Source organism: Apteryx mantelli, chromosome 16, assembly GCF_036417845.1.
Source record: "Apteryx mantelli isolate bAptMan1 chromosome 16, bAptMan1.hap1, whole genome shotgun sequence".
Taxonomy (NCBI): domain Eukaryota; kingdom Metazoa; phylum Chordata; class Aves; order Apterygiformes; family Apterygidae; genus Apteryx; species Apteryx mantelli.
In genome coordinates this window covers 2794486-2815994 of record NC_089993.1, presented here as the reverse complement: position 1 = coordinate 2815994, position 21509 = coordinate 2794486, and the positions used below count along the sequence as shown (strand labels likewise).

The following is a 21509-nucleotide window of genomic DNA, read 5'->3' as shown; positions in this document are numbered from 1 at the left end:
TTATTGAGTATTCTAGTTATTAGCATGACAAACGCTCTCCTGTTAAACTGAAAGATATAAATAAAGTACACTTTTACAAAGCTTGGTTAAGAGCTTGATTTTCTATAAATTGCTAGCTGAATGAAAGTGCCTCTTGGCCATAGGGGGCATTTATACTAATTATTAAATACGTGGAACCTCTTCAACTGCTAGTACTTCCTTTCATTGCCAGGCTTTCTAGAATAGGAAGTGCAACCCATCATGATAAGGTGGAATTTGAATAATGCACGTGCAAGACTTCTCTGAAGAACATTGGCAGAGTTTGGATGAATCAAAACAAGGATTGTCATATTCCAGGTAGGCAAAAAAGTAAATCTTCTTCTGAGGTTTACCCAACAACCAGCAAGAAACCTCAAGTGTATGTGAGTATATCTTACTCTGTTTAAAGCTTCTTCCCAAACAGCACTGACAAAAAGACCCCTTCTGCTGTTCTAAGGACTGTCTCCCTCTGTGCAGTTACCAGCATAACTCTACCAAGAACCAAGCTTTAATTTTTGCTCTGAACCAGATAGCTGTTAGATGCAGCTCCAAACAGGAAAGGAGGAGGAGCTGAATGAAAAGCTATTGAGAGGGCTAACAACAGATATAAAAGTGTGTGCTTGGAAGAAGAGGGGCTATAGAAAGGCTTTTAAGACTTAAGGCACGATCACAAATTTGCCCTATACACTGTCTGTAGATGAGAGGAGGCTGGTTGTATTGTCTCTTTTTCTGAGAAAATTGCATTGAACCTGGAGAGAAATGGATCTGGGGAAACTCATCGTGTCCATCCCAGTACAGAACAGCACCCTTCTTATGGATCCAGAAAAGGTATGAGGAGAAGAGAGGACTTTCCCTGCTCTCTGCGTCCGATTGATTCCAGACCATCTCACATCCTATGGGATAGACTCCTAATGTTTTTCCAGCCCTAGTGCTGTAAGATATCTCCAGGTTTTGTAAACTGATGCAAAATACATGGTTGTTCTCGAATGGGTCCTGAACAAGGCTGTAACCTTCAAATGAAAAGAATTTTAAGGCTGCATGCCACCTCACCATGCTGCATCACCATCAAGCCCTGTCTCCAATAGCGGATAAAGAGGATGGTCTTCAGGAACTGAATTAACAAGTGGCCTTGTCAAGGTATGTTCATGGTCCAGCCCTCATAACCTGTGGCTGGAAGACCTGGCAGGAGTAGAGACTGGGGCAGCTTTTACTGCCCAGGGCTAATTCACTCAGGAGCTCTGAACTGACGGTCGGAGGGAGGTGGCTGGTCACTTCATTCCTTCTGTGCACTGCACCATCCAGCGCGCAAGGCACAACTCTTCATGTCTGCTTCTCTACCACTGATGTTTCTTCTCTTGTCAGTTGGTAACTGCAGCCAGCTTCATGCCTTCTGCCTCCAGCAATCCACAGGTAGTGCAGCTGGCCTGGCATGAAGTGTGCTGGCTTGTGCCTTCTCATAACCTCTGGGGGCTCAGAGGAACAGCAGCTCCTTCTACCCATTTAAGAAACTCCCCACAATTGCCATACTGTGAAGGGACCATGTAAGTCTTTTTAAAATACTGTCAAAAATGGTTAAGTTGTGGAACATTCTCCCCTGCAGTGTCTCTGTCTGAAAGAAGGGTTTGCCAGCCTTCAGTATGCTCTGGGATGACATGTCACTAAGGCAAGGCCTAATGAAGTTCTTGACTCTAGTCAGTCATACACTGAGAGTAGCATGATGTTTAGATAATGCTTCGTTAATCTCTGTAGGGTAGGAGATGTCAGCTTCTGCCTTCCTAATCAGATCTGAAATGTAATGACTCTTTAACTACAGATAATTAAGTGTCCTACTCATCCCTATACACTCAGACATACTACTCTGGATACTAGACTTATTTCCCTAGTGATTCAGGGGAAAAATCAAGTTCTGTTCCATTTTTCACTTTATCCTACTTATCAATACTTAGTCACAAGTAAATTCATGTCAGACTAGTACTTACAGGAGGAAATAGAGAAAAAGTAAACATGCAATCAAGAAGAATTCCCACAGAGCAGTCCAGTCGATGTCGGGCACTGTTTCAGTAAGAATAATCCTCAGGCAGCAGTCACATGTCATTTGACATTGCCAAAAGCATGACAGAGAAAAAAGAAGGATTAATATGACTTCTTGCTTAAGCCATTAAAGTAAATGATTAAGTGTTAGGTTTAGCCCAGTTCAATTTCTGGGCCACTCAACAACATTCATTGTAGTTGCTCACCTTTACCTCTAGTGCCTTGCTTTAAAGGGGTTACATCAAGATAACAGAAGTGAGTTTGTTTATTCCACTATGATAGTGAGAAGGGCAGAGGATAAAGAAATAATCTGCGAAGGATCACATCTCATGCTGCATACTTTTGATTTTAAAAAGATTTTAAATAAAAATACTTTCATAATCTTCACAGTGGAATCGGAGAGCCAGGGTGTGTGGGACAGCCTAAAACTTCAGTTTTCAATTTCTGCCTTTCTGTGGCTTAATCCAGTAGGATTTAAATAGCAGTTCCTGGTGAGAAGCACCGCTTTGTGGACGAAGAAAGTGATGAAGACAGTGTAACAGCGCAGCATAGAAAGCATGGAAATTCCTCTATTAATGAGCCCAGAGAGGATTTGCAGAGCTCTAAGGTCTGTGATGTCAATTAGATCGTGTGTCGCATGCTTCTGTCCTTCATCTGTGCTGCTTTCTCCTTAGGGAAGATCCGAAGGCTGTACCCTGCTGCTCTTTGAGGATGAGCCTGTACGAGCTGTTTTGCTGAGGAGCTGCATAAGGTAGCTAAGTCAAACTGACTCAGTTTTCACCTGTTCTCAGGCTGTCAGGACTTGGACATTAAATTGCACCTCAGCATGCTGCTTAGCTGATGCTATTTTCTATAAAATTTCCTAGTCCTACTGGGCTTTTGCCAGGATCCTGGGGTGTTAGTCATTCCCCACGGTGGTGTTCAATCCTGTCAGTTCAGGGATGCGTGCCAAATTTGTAACACCTGCAGGAGCCTGGCAGTGCGAATGGATGCTTGGGCCTTGTGAGATCAGACACAGTCTTGGAGTACCAGGTAACAGTGCGTTCTGAACACCACCTGCTGTGTCCACACCGGAATGACCGGAGATGGTGGTCACTGCCAGCGATGCTATGAGGATGAGAGTAATGGGTGAGGGAGATTGAATGCTGAGTCTTTAAACTCTCTTACAGTGCCAGGAAAAGCTCACTGCTAAGTCAGGTAGGAGCAAATACAAAGTGCTGTATTGACATCTCAGTTCTGGCTCATGCAGGGGAGGAAATCTACTTTCCTTTTGATTCAGACAGTTGCTTCTACCTCTGCAAGAGAGAAGCATCTTAGGGAATCCAGAAACATTTGTCTTCCTGCTCTGGGGTGTAGACCAACTGAGAAAGAAGACGAGTGGTTATACTCCGTGAAAAATTTTGTGGTGAAATGAGGTGGATTTACCATCAGTAACAGTCTGTGTTTTGTTCAGCTTCCAACTTTTCGTTCTTTGATCTTCTCTCTGTAGGAATGGGTGGTGGGAACACATCTGCTCCATTTATGTTGTTAATTTCTCTGCTCTTGCATTTTGAACCTGGGAACAAGGAGAAACTTAAGCTGTGGCAAGAGCATCTGCAACTTTAGAGGTTATTGTGAGACAGGTGTAGCCCATCAGTCTGAGCAGCCCAGGAATGGAGAAGTCCCTGTCCAAAATTCCTTCCCACTGCTACTTCTAAATATGTTGCTAGTCTGCTTTTTCTGGCCCAAACTGATCCCAAAGCATGGCTTGAAACCGGGGGGCCACTCCACCTGGAGATGACACCTGACTGATGAGGTGAGGAAGTAGCTTTTCATTGCTCTTAACCTGCCAACTGTTTTTTGCCTAGAGAGTTAACATCACTGTTGGGTGCGGCTCTGTGCTGGCCTGGGGAATACAGCGGGTGGTTCGAATCCAAACCAGCTCTGGTGTGAGCAGACACACTGTATATGGGTGCCTTGGGCTGGCCTCCATGTTCTTGGCTGCTGATACAGGAGGCTGAGTTCTAGCAGGAGCCACTCTCTTGATAAGAGATACTGAAGTGACTGAATCCTTTCCAATATTCTTTAAAAAATATGGACTCGAGAGCTTAACACACTGCCTAGAAATGGCTTCACTAGTGCTATACATACTGTTAATATGCACACTACTGTGTTTGATGTGCCTTTCTTTTAAACTCTTTTAGCTTTTTCATCATGTCTCTTTTAGCTGCATCATTCTGCTTAGAAGGCTGCTTCTCTTGTCTTCCAAAATGGTCCTGAGTCCTGTTCAGACTCATCATCCTTTGTCTTTCAGGTGTGACCAACCTGTTTTGCTCTTTAGGTATATGTGTTTAGATGTATTAAAACACAAGATTCATTTCATCATGTTACCCATACCTACTCTACTTGCTGTTTGACCTGTGCTGTCACTGTTCACCAGCTCCTCAGCTGTGATCACAACACAGTGGCTCCTTTTTGCACTGGGCCCTCATTTCTAGGGATGCTGGTGCTGCACATCTGTCCATTTGATTAACATGCATTCAAAAATGCTGCAGAAATGGAGGTTAATTCCGTTCAGAGAAAGAGAAGGAGGGCTCATGGCTTGGGGGTGTCTTTGCCCATTTTTGTGACTATCTGCTGGATTCTTGTTCACCGAGAAATGACTTACAGCCCATGTGAGACACAAACATCCCTTTATCACACAGCTTGTATCACCCTAATGGAATTCTGTCAGCTGAGGATAAAATGTGGACTAAGAAAGCAATTATACAGTGAATCTCCTAGCTGCAGGAAGAGCTGAGAGATGGGGACTGAGTGCCCAGCTGGAGTAATTTCCTGTCTCACTGGCCTCTAAATCTTGCTGGGAAGAGATCAATTTTCCTTCTTTGTCTAACAGCATCAGCTCCAGTCACCCTGGTTCAGGATCCTATGAAGTGCTGGAGTGTTGAGATCTAGGAATAGAAGGAATAATTTGAAAATTGCAACTTCTTTCTTATTGACCTAGAAGTTACTGGAAAAGGGGAAACCAAGGATACAGACCCTTTGTTTGATCTAGCTATTCCCTTTCTTAGCTTCATGTTTAAGGAAAGGACTGTCCATCCCAATGATCCATGAGATAGGAGCTTCCCATCCTGGGCTATAATTTCCAACACTGCACAGTTGTCCACCCACAGCTCACTGCTTTGGCTCTTATTAAGAGAGGAAAATCACCACCTTGTGATCTGCTGGCAGCTTTCCCCAACTATGCTGTTTCCTTTTTTGGGGGGGGGGAAGATCCCGATTACATAACAAGACCACAGTAAGGTCCTGCCTTTAGCTTCTCACTCCCTCAAGGTCTGTTTTTGCATTGTGTGACTAAAATCAACTTGTCTCATAAATTCTTAGTGTGTTGCTGCTCTATTGCTCTTTGGACTTCCAAAAACGTCAGTGTGCATAGATTCTGTGCAGTTTTGCCAAGAGGAAGGGCATTCTGGGGAACCATAAACCTAAGGCAAGACCTTAAATAGATAAAATTGACTTGTATTCAATTGTTTCCTCATACTCAGATCTGATCTGTTGTTTCAGAGCTTGGTTGCCTGTATTCCTTAGCTGATTTTTATCTTACTGGAAAAGGAGTTTCTTGGTGGTTTTTTGAAAGTCCAGCATGCTGAAGTAAGCATGTTTAGGAGTTGAATGTCAGAAAATGTTAAAGAAACTCAGAAATAGTGAGGTCTCTGCTCAGCAAAGAAGCCAGTTGCTATTTTAAAGTCTCCTGGTCCTGGAGGAGGCAGGCAGATACAGTGCTAAACAGGACTTCTTGGTTTCAAGTTTTAGATTTTGAGACTGCATTTCAGAGCCGTTGTAAGGGCCAGGAGGAGCCCAGTGCTCAGCTGCTGCCTCCTGAGCATGTGAGGCCAGCTGAGCCCTATGGCTTGGATTTATCTCCAAAGTGTATCCCAGTCAGTATAGGTGGAGCTGAAACAGGAGTTGGTTACAGGCTCCTATGGAAAGCAAGTGTGGTAGAAATAAGGGGTAGAGGAAGACAAGAGCTGCTCTGACTGCTGAAAGTTTCTCAGGATACTGATATTCTGTCCAAGGCATGCGCTGTACCTGGGAGAAGAGCTGACCACTGCAGTAAAGACAATGGAGTGGGAGCATTTGGGCCCTTTTATTCTTGTCACTAAGACTTCTCCTTTTCTGCCTGATAGCAGAGATGTTCATTAAACAGCAGCCAGAATACTTACTTACCTGGCAGGGGAGACACTATGATCAGGCAGGTGGTTTTCCCAGGGTGAGGCTCATCCTTTGCACTCTGGGTGTGCTGACCCCTGCGATTTCCCCAAATTCAGGGAAGCTTGTTTATTTTTATCTTTTTTGCTCTTTCGTGTGGGTACTAATGATACTAAGGGCAAATTGGAAACCATCAAACAGGATTTCAGAGCTCTGGGGATGGTGATCAAGGGTCTGGGAGCCCAGGTCATTTTCTCCTCAATCCTGCCAGTGAGGGGGAAGGATGGGAGGAGGAAGAGATGGATTTTCCAAGTCAACAGCTGGCTGCGCCACTGGTGTTGGCAACAGGGTTTTGGTTTCTACAACCATGGGACCCTGTTTGAAGATTGACAACTGCTGGGGAGAGATGGGATGCACCTCACTAAGAGGGGCATGCATGTCTTTGCCAACAGGTTGGCCAACCTGGTAAGGAGGGCTTTAAACCAGGGAAGATGGGGGAAGGAGAGAGTTATAGAGACAGGGTAGTCGGCAAAATGTGGCTCAACTCAGGATGCCTCCAGCGGGTGAATGCAGCCGGAGAAGTGCGCATGGGATGTGGCTATGGAGGATCCTCTTGTATCCCTCCTGGGAAACCTGCATGCTCGATCACCTCCCTGAAATGCCTGTACACCAATGCACGCAGCATGGGGAATAAACAGGAAGAACTAGAGATCTGTGTGTGGTCGCAGGGCCATGATCTCAATGCAATTACAAAGACATGGTGGGATAGCTTGTATGACTGGAGTGCTGTCATGGATGGCTACATGCTTTTTTAGGAAAGACAGGCCAGGAAAGTGAGGTGGTGGAGTTGTTCTTTATGTGAGAGAGCACCTGGAATGTATCGAGCTCTGCCTAGGGGTGGATGAAGAGCGAGTTGAGAGTTTATGGGTAAGGATTAAAGGGCAGGCTAGCATGGGTGACACTGTGGTGGGTGTTTACTACAGGCCAGCTGATCAGGAAGAGGAAGTTGATGAGGCCTTCTACAGACAACTGGAAGTAGCCTCACGATCCCAGGCCCTGGTTCTCATGGGGGACTTCAACCACACTGATATCTGCTGGAGAGAGACAACACAGCTAGGCACAAACAGTCCCGGAGGTTCCTGCAGAACATTGGTGATAAATTCTTGACACAGGTGGTGGAGGAGCCAACGAGGAGAGGTGTGCTGCTGGACCTCGTACTAAACAAACAAAGAAGGACTGGTTGGAGATGTGAAGATCGGGAGCAGCCTTGGCTACAGCAACCATGAGATGGTGGAGTTCAGGATCCTGCAAGGAGGAGGCAGGGCACTAAGTAGGATCGCAACCCTGGAGTTTAGGAGAGCAAACTTTGGCCTCTTCAGGGACCTATTTGGAGGAATCGCATGGGTTAGGGCCCTAGAAGGAAGGGACGTTCAAGAGAGCTGCTTAATATTCAAGCATCACTTCCTCCAAGCTCAAGATCGGAGCATCCCTATGAGTAAGGAGTCAAGCCAAGGGGGCAGGAGACCTGCATGGATGAGCCAGGAGCTCCTGGCAAAACTCAGACAGAAGAAGGAAGCATACAGAATGTGGAAGAAGGAACAGGCCTCTTGGGAGGAATATAGGAACGCTGTCAGAGTATGCAGGGATGCGATGAGGAAGGCTAAGGCCCACTTGGAATTAAATCTGGCCAGGGATGTCAAGGACAACAAGGAGGGCTTCTTCAAATACAGCAGTAGCAAAAGGAAGACTAGGGAAAATGTGGGCCCATTGCTGAATGGGGTGGGTGCCCTGGTGACAAAGGATGCAGAGAAGGCAGAGTTTTTGAATGCCTTCTTTGCTTCAGTCTTTACTGCTCAGGCCAGCCCTCAGGAATCCCAGACCCTGGAGACAAGCGAGAAAGTCTGGAGAAAGGAAGACTTTCCCTTGGTCGAGGAGGATGGGGTTAGAGACCATTTAAGCAAACCTGACACCCACAAATCCATGGGCCCTGATGGGATGCACCCACGAGTGCTGAGGGAGCTGGTGGATGTTAATGCTAGGCCACTCTCCATCATCTTTGAAAGGTCATGGAGAACAGGAGAGGTGCCTGAAGACTGGAAGAAAGCCAATGTCACCCCAGTCTTCACAAAGGGCAAGAAGGAGGACCCAGGGAACTACAGGCCAGTCAGCCTCACCTCCATCCCTGCAAAGGTGATGGAGCAGCTCATGCTGGAGGCCATCTCCAAGCATGTGGAGGACAAGAAGGTGATCAGGAGTAGTCAGCATGGCTTCCCCAAGGGGAAATCATGCTTAACCAATCTGATAGCCTTCTCTGATGGAATGACTGGCTGGGTAGATGAGGGGAGAGCAGTGGATGTTGTCTCCCTTGACTTCAGCAAGGCTTTTGACACTGTCTCCCATAACATCCTCATAGGTAAGCTCAGGAAGTGTGGGTTAGATGAGTGGGCAGTGAGGTGGCTTGAGAACTGGCTGAATGGCAGAGCTCGGAGGATTGTGATCAGCGGTGCAGTCTAGTTGGAGGCCTGTAGCTAGCAGTGTCCCCCAGGGGTCAGTACTGGGTCCAGCCCTGTTCAACTTCACCAATGACCTGGATGAAGGGACAGACTGCACCCTCAGCAAGTTTGCTAATGATACCAAACTGGGAGGAGTGGCTGATACACCAGAGGGCTGTGCTGCCATTCAGAGAGACGTGGACAGGCTGGAGAGGTGGGCGGAGAGGAATCTCCTGAAGTTCAACAAAGACAAGTGCAGAGTCCTGCACCTAGGGAGGAATAACCACCTAGAGGCAGGATACTGGGCTAGGTGGACCTTATCTGACCCAGTGCAACTATTGTTATGTTCTTATTGTTAAGCTACTGGGTAGGAGTTCCCCTGTGTGTGTATATCTGGTGTCTTGGACAGAAGGCGCTCCATGAACACGCGTATAGTTGTGCTTGGTACACTTAGGATGCCAAAGAGGATTTTCATGCTAAGTGTTAGCAAACATTAAGTCAATGCAGGGAGGGAAGGATGCTGAAATAATTTCTAATGTTATTGCTATGTTGTCTCATTCCTTTGGTTTATGAGCATTACTACTTGACAGGAGGAAAACACATCACCTGATAGTGCCTGGACTTCCCTGACTTTGTGCGCTCTTAGAAAAGTTGAGCTTGTGGTGCTTCTCCAGGTGTGGCCACAGTGCTCAGAGACCAGCACCAGGGAACACTGTGAGGCATCCCTGTCCGATAGTGTAGGCTCAGTTGCGGTGTGCTCTTGCCAATCCTTTGGTGATTTGCACGACTCTTCTCTGAATCTTCTATTCCTGATTTGTGGATGTCAGAACTGAACATGGTCTAGTTGTGGACACTGCTGCCTGCCGAAACAGTATATCTCTGTCCTCTTAGCAGAGTTATCTTGTTTATAGATCTCCATGGATCTCCCTATAGTTCTTTAAAAGGAAAATGTCATTTGGTGAATGTCTGAAATGAGACAATGCTGAACAGGGAGCTCATGTTCAGCCAGCAGTCTACTGCTGCATCATTAAAACTTTCTCAGAGCCACTCCTTTCCAAGATAAAGTCCATTTTTCCCATCCTGCATTTTTGGCTCTTAGAAATCTTACTTTATATGTACTAGTCTTGAGATTCCCTGTTTGTTGGTGCAAAACTTTCTGTGCAATCCAGATTGCTTTTTATTTTCTGTTATTTATTTACCTGTCCCCCAAGATCTGCATAAACTTCTTTGATTATTTTGTATATTTTTTATCACACTGTTAAGTAGTGTAGGCAAAATCTTATCTGTGTGTGAACCACAAATACATATACTTTTAAAATTTACCAGGTATTCAGTTTTGATTCATTTAATGTATGTCAGGTTGAATATCAGTCCTTTTAGCTTGTTGCATAGGAGCAACAGAGTATCTTTGTTATCCAGAATATTTCAGACTGACAATTTTTTTTTGATGGTATAAAGAATTCAGACGAAGAAATAATGCAAAATATATCAACATTAATACATTCAGCACTTAAACTCATAAGAAGCTATACACGATGCTAGAACTGGCATAAAAATGACCTTTTGGAAAAGCTAACCAAGCTCAAGTCAGCACAGCATATGATAGAATCACAAAATAAGAGTTACTGAGGTTGGAGGTGACCTCAGGAGGTCTCTAGTCCAATCTACTGCTCAAAGCAGGAGCAGCTAGGAGACCACATGAGGTTGCTCAGGGCTTCATCTAGATTGGTCTTGAAAACCTCCAAAGATGGAAACTGCACAATGTCTCTGGGCAACCTGTTCCAGTACTTGACTGTCCTAATAGTGAAAGTTTTTCCTTTGCTACATTATAATCTGTATTCTCTCTCACTGATTAAAGGCCTAGATCAGCATGGATCTGGCACTGCAGAAAGGGTACCTTTGCTGTTGTCATCTAGTTGTATAATAAAAAATTGAGTCTGCCAATTATAATTTCATATTTGCAGATTAGCAGAAGTCTTATGATCTGATTTACTCTCCTGGTCTGCTGGAGGCATTACTAAAAAGGAAGTAAGTAGAAAAGCTCACTGAAATAGTATAAACCTAAACAATGAAAACAACTTTTCTGCAATGAATGTTGATTCTGGCTTGTTTCCAAGTGAATGTTTTTGGATGGCTTGCTTTATGCTGGAAATTATTTGGTAAGGTTTGTTGGTGAGCAGATGAATCAAACTGACATTTCCATTACCAACAGGAGATCTGTCTGTGGTCAGAATTCATGGAGAAGAATGTGGGATGATAGCAAGACTATTCATTATGTTTAATATTGTCAGAGAAATAAAATAGCTCCTATTATTCATCTCCCTGGGATGGTAATGTATCTCTGAATATTAACACAAAACACTGGGATCTGATCAAAACCCACTGACCCAGCAAGGCTTTGATATGTATTTTAATCACACTCTTTGGGACGTTGAGAAAATGTACTCTTCACAGTAAATCTGCAAGAAGCTAAGATCTAGTTTGCATCAATGCACATTCTGTCCTCGTATATCCAGATCTGGAGTCCTTCAGGATCTCCCAGTGTCAGTCTTCTCCTGTGGGAGGAGCAGTAGGGCCCTAGGGAGATCTGCAGCTTGGTGATCTGCTAATGGTATGGGAATAAAAGGGGTCTTTTTTGTCTACTCACATGCTATGCTCAGTCTAAGCTCAGCAATGGTTATTCAAACGGGACATAAAATGGAGTTCCAGCTTGGCAAGACTGTGTTTTCCACTTGCTGCAAGGTAAGAGTGGGAGCACAAGCTTCAGTTCCTCTTCTGGCCTAATTGTGGCACGGACTGGTGCCTCGGTATCAGGGCTCTTGCTACATGAAGCTTGCAGTAGGTGTTCAAGTTGTCTCTTCCTAGGAGTTTGAGGTTTGGATCACAGAGAGAAACCTGCTTGTCTCATTGAGCTGCAAATTCAAATGCAAAATCCAGCAGTTCTCTCCAGTATTCTGTCTTAAGTTCACTTGCTTTCCAAATTGTCCACTTCTTTTCTATAGCCTTTCTACTTGCTGGACACTTGTTTGCCTGTCAAAACTCCATGGGGGAGGAGATGCCCAGGAGGGTTCCAAATCATGGTGAATAAGTAATCACCTGTAGAAGCATATAAATATAAGAAAAGGAAAAGGGGCTCCAAGGGCAATTTCTCCTTGGGAGTCAAAGATTGTAAATTTAGTGTGAAAATTACCAAAGTCAAGTTGAATTGAACTGTGCAAAGGGAATTAGGTATATAAATGAATAGAGAACAAGTGCGGGGAAGCAGACGTTCATGTAGGAAGAACAGGGAAGGGATTAATTGTAATCTAGGATATGGCCCAAACTGTTGTGACTGAGATTTCAGTAAAGATGATGCTAGTAATGAATATAAAGATAAAACCAATGTTGACAGTTGCCTAAAACTATAGTTCTGTTATGTTTTAAGTCATAAACCAGAAGGGCCAGTGGACTTGTTTTGCATAAAGTTTTCGCCTAATGAAAGAGTATTATTATTGACACTATGAAGGGGTAACCATAAGGTCATAAAATGTATGATTAAATGACCATTTTTGACTGTAATTACACATGATAAATATTCATGAAAAGTCTGAAAAATGAATTGGCAATGTATGTAGATCTAAGCATACACAGTAAAGGACCCTCCATAATAGCATTATAGAAACTATGCCATTTATCTTCTTTATCCAATGATGCAGATTTAAATCAACCTCCTACAGCATATTTAGCCTATTCATAGATGATCCCCCACATAGCACTTCTGGGAGAAGAAAACTCCTCAGGTTTTCTAGAGTGGATCTGCAAGTAACTCCAGTGCAGGTTATTTGCATGACTTCTCTCTCTCTCTCTTTTTTTTTTTTTTGGTCAGATTTTTATAGTATTACATGGTTTAGTTTCTGCAACACAAATTTTATTAATTAGTTTGTCTTACTAGAAGACTGTCTGATAAAAGGGATTTGACCAGATGACCTCCAGAGGCCCTTTCCAACATAAATTATTCTGTGTTTCTATGAACAACATGGATCAGGACCCTCTGTTTAACATAACTTATCTGCTGTAGAATCTATTCAGCCGGCTGAACCCTACTAAGCCACAGCATGGTGAATATTAATAGGCTGCTTAAATAACTCAATCAATCAGTACAAGCTACAGATTGCCTGAAGCTGGGAAAAGTGTTCTTGTCCTTACACTTCTGACTAGGCATCTGCTCCTAGAAGATGACACTGGGGAAGATAGACTTTTGGTCTAACCTGTGCAGTGGCTCTTAGGTCCTCAAGTTATATTTAGGGATGAATACAGAACAGTGCATGTTACTTGAATGAGTGTTATACTAATGAATCTCTACAACTGGGTATGACTGGAGAATAATGAATGTAATATCTATAGTTGAAAGAAAAATGATTTGGTCTAGTATTGGCTCTTCAGACTTGAAAGTACATGTTCAAGAAAAAAAATGTGATATAGTTAAATGTAGAATAGGATAAAATGCAACATGGATTTATGGACTATTTTGGTGTTTTTCACTGTGTCTGATTGCTTTCTCTGTCTGCCTCTATATAGGTGAAGGTGGCAACATTTTGGGAGAAGGATTATTTAGACTAAGGAGCAGTGTAGGCACAGAGCAAATCGGTATGAATTGTCCAAGAAGAATGATGGCTGAATCTTTTTGCTTGTCAGAGTAATAGGACTGAGTAACTGCCTTTCTGTCTGAATACCAGGCAGAAAGACCTAAAGTCTTAAGACAGGGTGTGCTTGTAACAGGACATATTTCTGGCAAGAGCAGGATGCTAAACTTGAAAGCCAAACAATTGCTTTCACAGCCACATATTTAAGATGCTGCGACTTTATTAATAGGTATGCTGACTCAATTTTGTTACTCTCCAAACAGAATGGATCTTTCTACGGATGTAAGCATTCAAGCCCTCACCCTGTTATTGTGTTAGGAATGGCCAGCTAGAGAGAAAATAAACTGGACACAGGAAGTGTCTTTCGGATGTGTGGGAAGAGGGCTGTGGTTCTCTCTCCAAGCAAACCTAGGTAAAGGCTTAGGAAAGGATGAGAGAACATCGTAAAGCACAGGGATACAAACCACAGGAAGTAACCAGCAAAATGAGCTCCCTGACAATGAGCCACCTGAGAAAAAGCAGGTGAGGTAGCTCAAGTGCTGCAGTGCAAGAAGAGACCATCCTTACAGAGGCAGAGCTGTCTTAAAGGTACAAATGCAGTGGAGGAAAAAGAATCAAGCAAGGAGTCTGTAAAGCACAAATGTAGGTGGTGTGTCCTGTTGCCCTTTTCAAATGTTCCCTAAAGTTGGTCGTTTGGGCTGCTACTGCAGGTAAGCCACAGGGGACGGATGCTAGGGCTCAGAAGTTGCAGATGCCAGGAGACTTTCATCATCAGCAAAAGAGCAAATAATGGAGCAGACAACAATTTTGCACAGCAGGAGAATGTGAGTTTGGGGAAATGAGAGCTTCTGGCTCTATTTCATTGAGAAAATGGAGCACCTACCACTATCATAGGGGAATGTGGAGATCACAGAATCACAGAATAATTGAGGTTGGAAAGGACCTCTGGTGATCACCTAGTCCAACCCCCTGCTTACAGCAGGGTCAACTAGAGCAGGTTGCTCAGGACCTTGTCCATTTGGATTTTGAATTTCTCCAAGGATGGAAACTCTCTGATCTCTCTGGGCAATCTGTTCCAGTGTTCAACCACCTTCACTGTAAAAAAGTTTTTTGTGTATTTGAAATGCACAAAAAAAAAAGTGTGTATTTCAGTCTGTGCCAACTGCTTCTTGTTTGTTCACTGGATACCACTGTGAAGAGTCTGGTTCCATCTTCTTTACGCTATCCTATCAGATATTTATACACATTGATAAGATCCCCTCTATCCCCTTTTCTTCTGCATGCTAAAGAGTCCTAGCTCTCTCAGCCTCTTCTCATATGACAGATGCTCCAGTCTCTTAATCATCTTCATGGCTCTTCAATGTAAGTTGCTCAAGGAAATATGAAATTTGATAAATTCTAGTTGGAAGGTGGTGACAGGAAAAACCGGTAGGAAAATAACATACGGAAGATCATCTGGCGAGACTGGCCAGCTCTAGTTGAATCTGGTTAATCTGGAAGCTCCACTGGAATTGCTAAAAACTATCAATGTCAAGGTAAAAGACATACTGCAGATCTCTAAAATAAGTGGGAGTGATTCATACCAAACCATATCCAGAAGAAGGATGACACTGAAACCTGAAAGGGCCCCAGAATGGCCAATGTCTGATAGGATTGTCCATGATGACACAAAGCTAATATAAGTAATTCATAGACCTGTGCTAGAACTTACTACTAGAAGACATGAGGAATACAAGGCAATAAGAGGGTCTGACCATATTGTCTGGTCTCATGAACAGAGGCTGTTCTTATAGGATCAGCTGTATTAAGATTTTATGGGCAGAGAGGGTAGGCAACTACAGCTTATGAAGATTGATATTGCTAATACATACATTGTTTATATTTTGTCCAGTTCCACGTCCACTTAAAAGTGTGGAAAGCTCTGAAAAGAAACCTCTGAAAGAGACAGGGTCTGGTCTGTCATAGAAAAATGTGTCTGGAGCAGTGTGTATGTGAGCGCTGTCAGAGGAGGGCCAGCCCATTTCTATCCTATCTGAACAAGAGTGCTGCATTTTATTACCCTAAAAGGCCATGAAAACAGACGTAAATGCTTGTAGAAGTGTGTGTTTGTGTGAGACACCAACATCCTCTCCACTGTGCACACAGCCTTCCAGAAAATTTGTCATAATCCCCTGTAGGGCTCACTGGGGTGTGTGATTTGCTCCGACAGGGCCCTGCATTTCCAGAGGCTGCATCCATCCTACGCTCACCTCTGTGCTGACCTGTGGAGGCTATTTCATCGCATTATTTCACCGGGCCCTTGCCTCAGTGTTGTGACTGCCCCCAGGGATTGCACTGTGTACAACCCTTGTGTATTCTTGTAGCTACCTGGTAATTTGCCACGTGGCAGTGTAGATTCTAGCTGTAGTGGGGTACAGAGAACCTGAATGAGCCAAGTGTTGCGCCAGGCTCCATAGATCAGCTCATAAGGAAAATGAATTGCTAGAAAGAAGGAGCTTAATCTGTTCCATGAGCCCAGCAGAGACCAATACAGAGACAGCAGGCTGAAAGACAAATAGCATCTCTTATACAAATGTCAGAACAATCCGAGAATCCCTTGGGGTAGGAGAGCCCAGAAATGCAGAGCAAGTCCTTGGAGTGTACTGCCCCTTCCCATCCTCCTGTGAGTTCTTGAGCCATGGCGACACTGGGAATGATCTGTTTTTATTTATTTTTTTTAAGTCAAGTGTTTTCTCCTTCTCCCCATTATTATTAAGAAGGAGATCATATCCTGTGATCCAGTGCAGGGAAGGGCAGGCTGAACCCAAAGGTGGCTTTTTGCCTGTCCTGCCATACTCAGTAGCCTGGCAAGGAAAACAGCAGCAATGTGCAGGAGAGATGTGCTGTGGTTTTTGAAGTATTTGCCAGTTGGGATCAGGGGAGTGACTGCTTCTAGGAAGTGTCAATGACACTGTGAAAGGGGAGGACTGAACCAGGAGGGCAGGGAAGCAGTATCTTCCATCGGTACTGAGCAAAATAACACAAGGACATCCCTCCACCTCACCAGTTCTTTACAAAACTGCCTACAACTCCAGTCCTGTCAAGTGCAGTCAGAGGTAGCCTGGAGCCGTGCATACATCTCCTGCTCCATGAGCAGAACCTGATGGACAAACTGTTGTTCATCTGTTGCTCTTTGCTGCATCCCAGCTGGGGACAGAGGACCTCCAGAGCCATTTTCCTCTGTTCCCTCCATAACTAGTGGCCTTCTTTCCTCAGGGAAGACTCTACAGCAATGATCGCCTTGAGGGGCCTTTGCAAGGAGCCAATCTTTCAGCTCTGTAGCATGATCACCAAGGAACATGAGCCCCTGATGCACATGTATGTCTGCTGGTGGGTCCTAGACACTGACACTGACTGTCTGTGCTTTTCATGATCCAGGCCCTGTTAGTGTCCAGGCCTGTCTGAAATTTCCCAGCTGTGTCCTCCCCCTCGGCAGCGGCTTCGCAGTGAGTGGGGACTGTTAGCTCTTTGCAGCTCAGTCAGGGAATGAGTCTAATGTAGGTGATCCTGCAGAGAAACCTTTCCCCCTTGAAAATGGATTCCTTGACTCAGGGAGTCAAAGAGCCAATTTTGGTATAATCCTGCCCTAAAATCAATTCTCTCTCTGTTCCTGTGGCTCAGCCCCTGGCTTCCAAATGGTGTCCACAGCAGCAGGGAGCCCTGAGCCACTGGCAGCAGTTGTGCGTAGGCATTACATCGCCACAGAGTTAAAAGCTGCTTGCTTGTTCTCTAGTTTGTGGTCAGACCTATTTCAGGCGTTAACAGGTAGAATATGGCTGCTACACAAGCTTGTCAATTTTATTTTAGGGAAGAAGCTTTCTGCTACCACACTCAACCATCTTTTAACAAGTCCTCATTCCCATGAACTTCCCAAGTGCTTGTTGGAGGGTGAGCATTCCAATATCCAAGCAGTGCCTTTTGTGACACCTCTTACAAGTGACCATGCTAACATGTGGAAATAGGATTTGCTTCTGGGTAGGTAACAACTTCCAACTTAGTTTATGGTCTGGGGGATTGGTGGGGTTCTCATAGTCAAATACAGCAAAGCAGATGTGTGTAGGGCCAGGGCTAACGAAGGTGAGCAGAAGGAGAGAGCGAGTGCTCACGCAGCAGTTGGTGGATGGTGCCCAGCAAAACTTGATCTGGTTTAAGGGACAGTCAAAGGCAGGAAAAATGGCATAGGGATGGTTAGGGCTTTCCCCCAGCCAAGCGGTACTTAGTCAATAAGGCCAGTGTTAGGAGCAGGTTCATCATGAGTTTCTGGAGTGTATGAGGTCCTGAACGGAGGGACGTGAAGAGTACAGGCTAAGCAAAAGGAATGAAGGGTGGTGTGACAATAGAGGAACGTCTCAGTAAAGGAATGCCAGAATCATGTCCATCCAGTCTGTATCCATTAGGAGGAATATTTGCATTTCATGGACGCACACTGTGCTTTTGCCCATGAATCAACAGCCAGGCTAGTAAATACTCTAGCACTCCAACTGTTCTACTGTGAGGCAGAGGCCTGGTCGCAGGAGGTGCTTGCCATGCTTTGGGCTGCTGATTGCAAGGTAGCAGCACAGAACCAGGGACTGAGATTCCTCTTACTATGGAAGACTGTTTCTAAATGGCTGCAGTGCTGAGCATGGAAAGCGTACCCCATAGCCATGGCATGATCATGTAGAGAGGCAGTCTGATAGCAGCAGCTGTATTATCTGTTCTGTCAAGAGAGTGTGGAGTTATTTATTTGTGAGACAGGACTCTAACGGAGGCCTGTGAAGCCACACCCTGGACGGTAGGGAAGAACACAGAAATACTAATAGTAAGTGGAAAGACCAAACCTCGTCATTCCTTGTTTGCTGTATCAAGGATTTCTGGATAAAGAACATGCATGTGTGCTCTCCCTCAATTAAGGCTGTGCAACTCAGGTCTGAGACAGCTTTTTCAATACATAAATTGCTGTTCAAGCACAGCAATGAGTGACAGTGTTGTTATACTGCACGTTTGGCATTATGAAGGTAGAGGAGCTTGACTGCAATCGAGCAGTATTTGTCCGTGAATGTCACTGCCCACTAAAAGTGCATGATCTCACACAGATATGCACTAACATACATAAAACACAAGAACCTGGGCCTCTGTCATACATATCCCAGATGCTGGATTGTTATGTGAAACAGGTGGCATGGATAACCAGCACTGAGCAGGGAAGACACGCACCAGAGGAGCACCATTGTCACACGAAGACAGAGCATGGTTGTCAGCCTATGTGAGCTGTTCTGTCTGCTCAGTTACCAGAGGCTGGGAAAGATGGAAGTCACAGACTCCTACCTTTACCTGTTCTAGTGGTGCATTGTTATGTCCATCATATCTGAACTGACTTAGGGGCATATTGTACACCCTTGTACCCTTGGCCCCTCAGTTACTTAGAATGGAGACCTGTATGAGTGCACTGCAGCTCTTGACCAGCCTGTGTGCCCTGCTTTTCTTCCCATGCAGTCCATGATGCAGGAGGGCAGGGGAGGGTGGTTTGCTGCATGGCCAGGTCTCATCCTATTGTGTGTCCAAGTTACAATTGTTGTTTGATTTGATGTGCAAGGTATTTTTAGACAGAAAAAAAAAAAAAAGACAGGCAAAATTTTCTAACAAGTAATGTCTTTTAATGAATGATACACTCTAGAAAATAGAAACTAGCCAGATGCTGGTTGGTAGGTCTGTTTGGGGTGGGGGAAGGCCCTTGCCTGCATACACAATGCCTTTGGCTTCTTTTGGCAGCAACTGTAGTTACTGGAAACAAGGGTGCATCCATATATTGAAAGAGACACTAAGGGGGCAAATTTTTTCAAAAATGTAGAAAGTATGCAAAACATCTGCCCACCCTGTCTCATCAGGTAAGAGTGACATGAAGGGCTCGGAGCTCACCAATGTGTTTACAGAAAATTCCTACCTAGAAGGGATAGACCCAGCTAACTTTACATGCCACAGTTCAGTGCTCAGAAATCATCAGAGACTTCTCTTTTTGCAGAAGATTTTGTGGACTCTGCTGTTATTGCACTTCTTTCTGGGTCCTTTTCTGCACGTGTTGTGTCTCTTCCTTCAAGGTCTGACTGCTAATTCCAGGGAATATGCTTTTCAGAATGTCACGGTACACTGTGTACAACTCGGGGTCTATTTTGGGCTTGGGCAGAGATCTTGATTTGCAGGCCTGTTCAGAGACTGAGTGCTGTAGCAAGTATACATCACTGAAGAGCACAGTTAGGATTTTGTGTGCAGCTTTGTAAGGATCATCTTCAAACTGCACCATTGCCTTGAGCTCAGTCAGGGTATAGCCGTTGTAACGCTTGCTATCTTCTGCCAGGGGCTGCACAGTCTCACCAATGTGTCACTTTCCACTTCAAGCATTTCAGTTCTTCTCTTACATCTTCTAGTTCTTTCTCCATGGCTTGGAATTCCTTTGCAGTTACAAACCTCCTGCCAAGAAAAGAAGTGGCAGATGTAGTGTGGAATTCACAGGCTCACTGGGGTGAAATCAGTCCAGCTTGCTGGGGCCAGATCCCAGAATCTGAGGTTTAGAACCTGCCATGTCACTGAATACCATCTCCGCATCTTCTTTGTCAGACTTTACAGTAACAGCAGGTTTTCTCTGCTACTACTGTGATTAGGAGGTTCTTCCAGAGCCTGATCATGCTGTTAATCGAGAGGCTTTTTCCAATGGCCAGACTGCGTTTATGGGCTTTTTTGCCTTTATGTCAATATTGGCATTTAGTTTAAACTCCTTTCCCTCCATAGAGGGAGGCTACACCTTTCTATTCTGACTACAGCCAAACACAGCAGTTTTGTTGTGACATTTGGATTTGGGGTACTGGTGTCACTTGAATGGGGAGCATTGTTCCCTAAGACTCACCTGGAAGCCCAACACTGAATGACAACAATATCAGCCCATTAGAGGATAAAGGAGGAATGATGTTGGGGGGTGAGCTGTACTATGACAATTCTGCTTCCCACATGGCTGTGACTAGTGTAATGAGGGGTGCATTTTCTCATTTGAAAGGATATGAGACCACCTTAAAACTGTGCCCTGTTTAAGGAGCTGAGACTGACAATCTGCTCTAGATATGGTCTATAATCAGGTCTGGATAGCCAAAGGAATGTATGGAAAATATGATATTTTGCTTCTCAGAGAACAGGTTTTATTGGGAACATACAATCATTACTAGAAAACAAACACTGGGAACTTTTAAATCACTAAATGTATTTAAAACATTTGATGAGAGGTTGTTAGATGACCCTGTACCACGTTGAGTTATGTGGTGATTTAAACATGGGTATGATCTCAATACATACCTTTCATGATCAGTATCTTCCAGGTCTGATTCAAAACCCTTTCCTGTAGTCTTTAATTCAGTATTAGAACAGTCAGGAGACTGGGAACTATCTTCAGGAGTCATTGTTGTTGGAGGCCTTGTGCTTTTCCTGGTTGGGGTCAGTGTGTGGTCTGATGTTGAAGCTTGTAAGTTTTGTGCTGTGTGAGGACAAAAGGAATAGAAGGAAGTTGCATTGATCCCTGGACTGACTGGAGAGGAGTTAGAGTATTGCTGTGGATTGGCTGAGCTGGGTGTTAGACTGAGCCTGGGGCTGGCTGGGCAAGATGCTGGAGTTGTTCTTGCACTGAGTGGGCTGGAACCTGATGTTGCTAAATTTTTATTTCTTTGCTCCAATGGTTGAGGACTTGATGACTCTCCTGGGGCCAATCTAGTGATGGAGACAAAGTCCAGCAGGGCTTGATCCTGAACCGTGGAGATCTGGCTGGCTGGTTTTGATGAAAGTGAAGAGCTTTTTGATGTGTTGCTGGAAGAGCTTGACGTAGTGAATGGGGATATTTTCTGAGCGTTATGGTCTCTCCTGTTCCTCTGCGTGTTAGTGACATTTAGAGCTGGGTGTTGTGAAGCCCTGAGGAAAGATAAACAAATACTTTTTCCCCTGGACTGGATTAATGGCTTATAAAGCACTTTTAGGCCACTTTTGAGCCTTTTCCCCATCACCAGGTTCTCCCATTGTTTGACTTGCTACTCATATCTCTATAACACCCTCTGTTCCTGGCAGCCAAGAACAAAGTGTTAGAGAATAAGGCACATGAATTCAA

At 44.4% G+C, this 21509-nt stretch overlaps 1 long non-coding RNA gene and 1 pseudogene across 1 annotated transcript; one reads left to right on the top strand and one right to left on the bottom strand.

Annotated features, from left to right (window-relative positions):
- The first annotated feature begins 6247 nt into the window (after positions 1-6247).
- Positions 6248-6399, top strand: LOC136993519 (U1 spliceosomal RNA; annotated as a pseudogene).
- Positions 6400-19004: 12605 nt separating this feature from the next.
- Positions 19005-20787, bottom strand: LOC136993511 (uncharacterized). The gene is made up of 2 exons (XR_010885848.1): positions 20711-20787; positions 19005-19837 (listed from the first exon to the last, which is right to left on the bottom strand). It is a non-coding gene; the product is annotated as an uncharacterized lncRNA (long non-coding RNA).
- Positions 20788-21509: the final 722 nt, after the last annotated feature.